Raw genomic sequence first — 8,785 nt, 5'->3', positions numbered from 1 at the left:
TTTAATAAGGTAACGTTCATTCTAAACTTCCTCGATTGAATAAAAGTTTGTTCTTAATTTTATAGCAACTTGAACTAAACTTTCTACTTTAGTACTGAGTGCGTGTTCAGATAAGTCAGCTTTGGATGCTCGGGCAGTTGCTTGCTCCTCCTGCAGAATGTGGCAGATGGAAGACATGGCACACGTCTCGGCTGGATAAATCTGTGGGAAGTGCACCCAACTCAAGCTCCTTGAAAACCGTGTTAGGGAATTGGAGCTGGATCTGGATAAACTACGGATCATTCGGGAGGCTGAGGGGGTAATTGAGAGGAGTTACCGGGAGTTGGTCACTCCTAAGTCTCAGGACAAGTATAAATGGGTTACAGTTAGGGGGAGGAAAGGGGACAGTTAGACAGTGCAGAGATCCCCTGTGGACATTCCCCTCAGCAATAAGTATACCGTTTTGGATACTGCTGGGGGGGATAACGTACAAGAGGAAAGCCATAGCAGTCAGTTCTCTGGCACTGAGCCTGAAACTGTGGCAAAGAAGGGAAGGGGGCAGAATAGAAAAGTACTCGTGGTAGAGGACTCGATAGTTAGGGGAATGGACAGGAAATTTTGTGGTCAGGATCGGGATTCCCGGGAGGTATGTTGCCTCCCTGGTGCCAGGGTCCAGGACGTCTCCAATCGGGTGTATAAGGTTCTAAAAGGGGAGTGTAAACAGCCAAACATCTTGTTACATATTGGCACTAATGATATAGCCAGGAAAAGGATCGTAGATATAAAAAGTGATTTCAGGGAGTTAGGATGAAAGCTGCAAAGCAGGACGAACAGAGTAGTGTTCTCTAGTTTACTACTGGTGCCGCGAGATAGCGAGGCGAGGAACAGGGAGAGGGCGCAGCTTAATACGTGGCTGCACAGCTGGTGTAGGAGGGAGGGCTTCAGATATGTAGATAATTCAGATGCTTTCTGAGGAAAGTGGGACCTGTACAAGAAGGACGGGTTGCATCTGAACTGGAAGGGGACAAATGTCCTGGGTGGAAGTTTTGCATCAGTAGTTCGAGAGGGTTTAAACTAGTATGGCAGTGGGGTGGGAACCTCAGCTGTATATCGGAGATGAGAGTTGATGCAGATGAGGCAGTAGCAAGAGGTAGACCAGCTCGTGGGAAAGACTTTCCTGGCAAGGAACCAAGGTATCAGTTAAAGTGTGTTTGCTTTAACGCAAGGACTATCAGGAATAAAAGTGACGAACTTAGAGCACGGATCAGTACCTGGTGATATGATGTTGTGACCATAACAGAGACATGGGTTTCTCAGGGGCAGGAATGGTTGCTGGATTTTCCAGGGTTTAGAGCATTTAAAAAGAATAGGGAGGGGGAACAAAGAGGAGGGGGTGCAGCACTACTAATCAGAGAGGGTATCACAGCTATAGAAGCTTCCATTGTCGAAGATGATCTGCCGACCGAGTCAGTATGGGTGGAAATTAGGAACAGCAAGGGAGCAGTCACCTCTTTAGGGGTTTACTATAGGCCCCCCAATAGCAGCAGGGAGATGGAAGAAAGCAGAGCTCGGCAGATTTTGGAAAAGTGTGGACGTCGTAGGGTTGTTGTAACGGGTGACTTTAACTTTCCTAATATTGATTGGAACCTCCTTCGAGCAGAAGATTTGAATGGAGCTGTTTTTGTAAGGTGTGTTCAGGAGGGTTTCTTAACTCAGTACGTTGACAGGCCGACGATGGGAGAGGCCATTCTAGACTTGGTGCTCGGCAATGAGCCGGGGCAGGTCTCAGATCTTGTGGTGGGACAGCATTTTGGCGATAGTGACCACAACTGCCTCACATTCTACATAGCTATGGAGAAGGAGAGGATTAGACAAAATGGGAGGATATTTAACTGGGGAAAAGGAAACTATGCTGCGATTAGACATGAGTTACGAAGCATGGATTGGGAGCAATTGTTCCATGGTAAAGGCATTATAGACATGTGGAGACTATTTAAGGAACAGTTGTTGCAAGTGATGAATAAATATGTCCCTCTGAGACAGGCAAGAAGTGGTAAGATAAAGGAACCTTGGATGACGAGGGCGGTGGAGCTTCTCGTCAAAAGGAAAAAGGTAGCTTACGTAAGGTGGAAGAAGCTAGGGTCAAGCTCAGCTCTACAGGATTACAGACAGGCAAGGAAGGAGCTTAAAATGGTCTGAGGAGAGCCAGAAGGGGGCAAGAGAAAGGCTTGGCAGAACGGATTAGGGAGAACACAAAGGCATTTTCAGGGATTTTATGTGAGGAATAAGAGAATGGTCAAAGAAAGAGTAGGCCCGATCAGGGATAGCATAGGGAATTTCTGTGTGGTGTCTGAGGAGGTATGGGAAGTCCTAAATGAGTTTTTTTTGCTTCTGTCTTTACGAAAGAAACGAACTTTGTAGTGAATGAAACCTTTGAAGAGCAGGTGTGCATGCTGAAATGGATAGAGATAGAGGAAACTGATGTGCTGAAAATTTTGTCAAACATTAAGATTGACAAGTGGCCAGGCCCGGACCAGATTTGTCCTCGGCTGCTTTGGGAAACGAGAAATGCAATTGCTTCTCCACTTCCGAAGATCTTTTCATCCTCGCTCTCCACTGGAGTCGTACCTGAGGACTTGAGAGAAGCAAATGTAATTCCTCTCTTCAAGAAAGGAAAGAGGCAAATCCCCGGCAATTACAGACCAGTCAGTCTTACATCTGTCATCTGCAAGGTGTTAGGATTTATGACCATCTGGAAGAGCATGGCTTGATTAAATGCAGTCAACACGGCTTTGTGAGGGGGAGGTCATGCCTGACAACCTTATCGAGTTCTTTGAGGATGTGACTAGAAAAGTTGATGAGGGTCGAGCTGTGGATGGGGTGTATATGGACTTTAGCAAGGCATTTGATAAGGTTCCCCATGGTAGGCTCATCCAGAAGGTCAGGAGAAATGGGATTCAGGGGAACATAGCTGTCTGGATACAGAATTGGCTGGCCAACAGAAGACAGCGAGTGGTAGTAGAAGGAAAATATTCTGCCTGGAAGTCTGCGGTGAGTGGTGTTCCACAGGGCTCTGTCCTTGGTCCTCTATTGTTTGTAAATTTTATTAATGACTTGGATGAGGAGATTGAAGGACGGGTCAGCAAGTTTGCAGATGACACTAAGGTTGGAGGTGTCGTTGACAGGAGAGGGCTGTTGTAGGCTGCAGCTGGACATGGACAGGATGCAGAGATGGGCTGAGAGGTGGCAGATGGAGTTCAACATGGATAAATGCGAGGTTGTGCATTTTGGAAGGTCGAATTTGAAAGCTGAGTACAGGATTAAGGATAAGATTCTTGGTAGTGTGGAGAACAGAGGGATCTTTGGGTGTAGGTACATAGATCCCTTAAAATGGCCACCCAAGTGGACAGGCTTGTTAAGAAAGCATATGGTGTTTTGGCTTTCATTAATAGTGGTATTGAGTTTAAGAGTCGTGAGACCTTGTTGCATCTCTATAAAACTTTGGTTAGACCGCACTTGGAATACTGCGTCCAGTTCTGGTCGCCCTATTATAAGAAAGATGTGGATGCTTTGGAGCGGGTTCAGAAGAGGTTTACCAGGATGCTGCCTGGACTGGTGGGCTTATCTTATAAGGAGAGGTTGACTGAGCTCGGACTTGTTACATTGGAGAAAAGGAGGAGAAGAAGGGACCTAATTGAGGTATACAAGGTAATGAGAGGCATAGATAGAGTCGATAGCCAGAGACTATTTCCCAGGGCAGAAATGACTAAGACACGAGGGGTCATAGTTTTAAGCTGGTTGGATGAAAGTATAGAGGGGATGCCAGAGGCGAGTTGTTTACACAGAGAGAGTTGTGAGAGCATGGAATGCGTTGCCTATAGCAGTTGTGGAGGCAGGGTCATTGGGGACATTTAAGAGACTCCTCGACATTCATATGGTCACAGAAATTTGAGGGTGCATACATGAGGATCAGTGGTCGGCACAACATCGTGGGCTGAAGGACCTGTTCTGTGCTGTACTGTTCTATGTTCTATGTTCTAAAACTCATTTAGGGCTTCCCCCATCTGCTCAGTCTCCACGCACAAGTTCCCTACTCTATCCCTGAATGGACCTGTCTTCTTCCTGATCATTCTCCTATTCCTCACGCAAGATTAAAATGCCTTTGGATTCTCCCTAATCATTATTGCCAAGCCTTTTTAGTGTCCCCTCCTGGCTTTTCACCTGTCAAATTCTGAGCTCCTTTCTCGATAGCCTGTAATCCTCTTAAGCTGTGCTAGATCCTTGCTTCCTCCACCTTACGTCAGCCGACTTCTTCCTTTTGACGAGATGTTTCTCTGTTCTCGTCATCCAAGGTTCCTTAATCTTACCCCTTCATACCTGTCTCAGAGGAACACATTTGTGCATCTCTTGCATCAACTGCTCCTTAAATAGTCTCCACATGTCTGCTGTGCCATTTCTGTGGATCAATTGCTCCCAGGTTGTGCTTCCCAACTCCTGTTTGAAAGCATCATAATTTCCATTTCCCCAATTAAACATCTTCTATCAGTAACCGTTCCTTTCCCTCTCCAAGGCTATGCTAAGTATAAGGCAGTTGTGATCACTTTCACCAACATTCTCGCTCTCCCCGAGATCTGACACCCGTTCTGCATCGTTGCAGAGCACCAAATCCAAAATGGCCTCTTCCCTCGACGATCTGTCTGCATACTGAGTAAGGAAACCCTCCTAAACTCACCTGACAAAAACGGGTCCATCTAAACTATCTGCACTTAGGAGATTCCAGTCGAAATTGGGAAAGTTTAAATCACACATAACAACAACTCTGTTGCTTTTGCATTTTTCCAGAATCTGCTCGCTTACGAGATCTTCAATCTCTCTCCTGCTATTAGATGGACTGTAGAAAGCCCCCAATGCGGTGGCTGTTCCCTTGCTGTTCTATACTGACTCAGTAGGCAAATCTTACTCAACAGCCTACATTACTGTATCTGTGTTGCACTCTCTGATTAGCATTGTCCCACCGCCTCCTCTTTTGCCACCCTCCCTGTTATTTCTAAATGATCTAAACCCTGGAACATCAAGCAACCATTCCTGCCACTGCGAAACCTAAGTCTCTGTTATAGCAACAACATCTTAGCACCAAGAACTGACCCAGGCTCTAAATTCGTCACTCTTCTTTCGGACACTCCTTGCATTAAAGCAGACACACTTTAATCGCGTGAGAAACCTTCCTATATCAATGTATCCTGTCTTTAAAACTTCCTAGAATTCATTCGCTCCCCCCTCGCACCTCTAGGCAAATGAAGGCCCCGACGCCTGAGGTAAGTCTTTTAAACGGTCAGACTCACCTTACCTGAATTCCTTCGTTTCTCCTTTGCACCTCTCGGCAAATATATGCCCATTTGGAAAAAGATGAAGTTATTAGTGATAGGCAGCATGGTTTTGTGCAATAAGGTTATGCCTTAGAAACCTAATAGAAACCTTTGAAGAGCTGACAAAGTTAATTGATGAAGCAAGGGATGTGGATGCAATATATGTGCATTTAGTAAGGCGGTTGTTAAGGTTCCCCATAGTAGGTCGATGATGAAGTTGAAGTCGCAGGGGTCTACGGTGTTCTAGATGGATGGACAGAGAACTGGTTGGAAAACAGGAGACAGAGAGTAGTCGTGGAAAGAAGCTTCTCAAAATGGAATTTGTGGTCTTCAACAGGGAGCTGTGCTCGGACCACTGTTGTTTGTGATATACATAAATTATTTAGACGAATGGAAGTTTGCCAAATGAAAGTAAGATTGTTGGAGTAGCAGACAGTGAACTGGACTGTCAGAAAATAGAGCATAGCTTACATACATTGGAGAGTTGGGCAGAGAAATGGAAGATGGAGTTCAATTTGGACAAGTATGAGGTGATGTATTTTGGAAGATCGAACTCAAGAGCGAACAATAGAGTAAATGGAAAAGTCCTGTGTAAAATTGATGTTCACAGCGACCTGGGTTTCAGGTCCATTGTTCCCTGAAGGTAGCAACAGAGGTCAGTCGAGTCGTTTAGAAGGCATACGGAATACTTTCCTTCATCGCAAGGGGTATTTTACAAAATTTGGCCGATCATGTAACAGTGTAAGACTTTGGTTCGGCCACATTTGGAATACTGCGTACAGTCCTGGTCGCCACATTTCGAAAAGGATGTGGATGCTTTGAAAGGGTGCAGACAAAGTTCACCAGGATATTGCCTGTTATGGAGAGTTCCAGCTTTGAGGAGAGATTGTTTCGGTTAGGACAATATTCACTGCAAAGAATGAGTTTGAGAGGGGACTTGATTGAGCCCTAAAATAATGACAGGTGCAGAGAGGGCGGGTAACAACAGACTGGTTCAGAAAAGATTTATATCGATGTTGCCAGTGTTGGCTAATTCGAGCAATAGGGACAAGCTGAACAGGGTACGGCTGTTTTCCGATTTTGGCGAATTTGTAGTAGGACTGTTTGTTCTAACCTTTGCATAACTGCCTCTGCTATGAGTCCCGAGATTGGTGATCCCATGGGTGTTCCGTTGATTTGTTCGTATATCTGGTTGTTGAATGTGAAGTGTGTTGTGAGGCACAAGTCCAGTAGTTTAAGTATGCCGTCTTTGTTGATAGGTTCAGCGTCCTGTTTTCTGTTCTGTATGTCTAGTAGGTTGGCTATTGTTTCTCTGGCTAGGGTTTTGTCAATCGAAGTGAACAGTGGATCGCCAAAAACGGATACCCGCGCAACTTCATCAACAGATGCCTAAGAGAAAGACCACAGAACGAGGACATACCACAACCAAAATTACTAGCCACACTACCATACATCAGGAGCATCTCGGAACTGACAGCCAGACTACTGCGACCCCTAGGACTCACAACGGCACACAAACCAACAGCCACGCTCAGACAACAACTCACCAGAACGAAGGACCCGATACCCAACATGAGCAAAACGAATGTAGTGTACAAAATACCATGCAAGGACTGCACAAAACATTATATAGGACAAACAGGAAGACAGCTAACAATCCGCATACATGAACATCAACTAGCCACGAAACGACACGACCAGCTATCCTTAGCAGCCACACACGCAGACAACAAGCAACATGAATTCGACTGGGACAACACTACTATCATAGGGCAAGCCAGACAGAGAACAGCCAGGGAATTCCTAGAGGCATGGCATTCATCCACAAACTCCATCAACAAACACATCGACCTGGCCCCAATATACCAACCACTACAGTGGACAGTTGAAACTGACAACCGGAAGCGGCAGGGACAGACCACTATAAACACCGGAGGAGACATCAAAGAAGCGCTTCGCAGGAGGCTCCCAGCACTGATGATGTCGCCTAGACAGAGGACGAAACATTTGCAACAAAAACTTCCAGCTCGGCGAACAGAACCACAACAACGAGCACCCGAGCTACAAATCTTCGCACAAACTTTGAGTAATACATTGAATTTAAATAGTTCAATGGCACTCAAGATTTCCCAACTGTTCGAAACAAGAGTCTTGAATAACTGGACTTGGGCACTAAGTGTATTCGTTATCTCAAGATTCCGATTAATTATTCATACATTCCCTTTGGTAAGGCAATGATAAAGAGCATGATAATCTAATTAATGTTTATTAATTATTCATATTAATCGCAAAATCACTTGATCATGATATCCACTCATGCTCAGACAGCCAGTGTGGAGAGAAGAAATACAAAGAAAATGAAATAATTGTAATTTGCAAGTTCGATTCATCAGGTTCAAATGATGGATTCCATGACTTCTTAGTGCAATAGATTGTTCTTAAAATAAAAGCTGCATCTATAATTTGTACGTCACGGGTGATGGCATACATTTTCAGTCCACTTCGTCCAGTAATTTCTTCTTCTTTTGTCAGAAGGTTCAACAGTTGTTGAAGTGGACAATCAACGAAACAGAGTAAAACATATCAGCCAGTCCCAACGATTTGAAAAATCACTCAAATCCTGCCAAAACCAGGCAGACGGTCTTTTCTCCTTTTTATTTTTATCAATATTATCTGTGTTGGTCGGTAAGCATCTGACCTCCCTTGATTAGCAAAATCAACAAGCAACTAACTGACTATGCAGAGGATAGCAAGTTTCGATGTTCAATCATCCATAGCATTCCCCATATTTGTAATCGATTTCCATTATCTTCCAGCTCATTTGTCAATGAAACAAATCCCTGTGCATTTTACGCGTTTTTGACACAGGTAGCTGTTCAAATTTCACTTCTCACCTCACACTCAGATCCATCAGAAATATCAATAATTTGCGAGGGTCTCTCCAATGTTGTCTGCTATTTCTGCACTGGCAAGTGCGTACTATTTGATGTTCGATTTGAAGCTATGTGTCAGTGTCCCACTCTAATCCTTTTTCAAATCTTTGGAAAACCCCAGTACATTCTCTTCACTCATCAGCATGCACTCTGCTCAATACCCACAGAACATCGTCCTGAACTGCAACTGTAAACAATCGCATTATTGGCACAAGTCAAGACTACGATTTCAATCAACTTTGCCTCCAGCCATTTCCATCATTGTCTCCAATTCCAATCCTCCTAAACTCATTGCAACGTCAAAACTCATTGTTAACTTTGTTAAATCCACACTCTGCTTGTCCAAAAGTTTCCCAGGGAAAGTCCAAAGATATACGCTTCCATCAAATTCCATGGTTGTCAGTCACTCATTAGCACATATCAAGTCCTGTCACCATATGACTGCTGTGTTCACGTCGATCATGAGGTGGCATCCAGGTGAGGTCTCGAATTTAAAATTCTCATCAC

The sequence above is a fragment of the Chiloscyllium plagiosum genome, unplaced genomic scaffold (assembly GCF_037043375.1).
Source record: "Chiloscyllium plagiosum isolate Xiang-an unplaced genomic scaffold, Cpla_swu_hap1 HiC_scaffold_41, whole genome shotgun sequence".
Taxonomy (NCBI): domain Eukaryota; kingdom Metazoa; phylum Chordata; class Chondrichthyes; order Orectolobiformes; family Hemiscylliidae; genus Chiloscyllium; species Chiloscyllium plagiosum.
The sequence above is the reverse complement of the archived record's forward strand: the minus strand, read 5'-3'. Positions refer to the sequence as shown.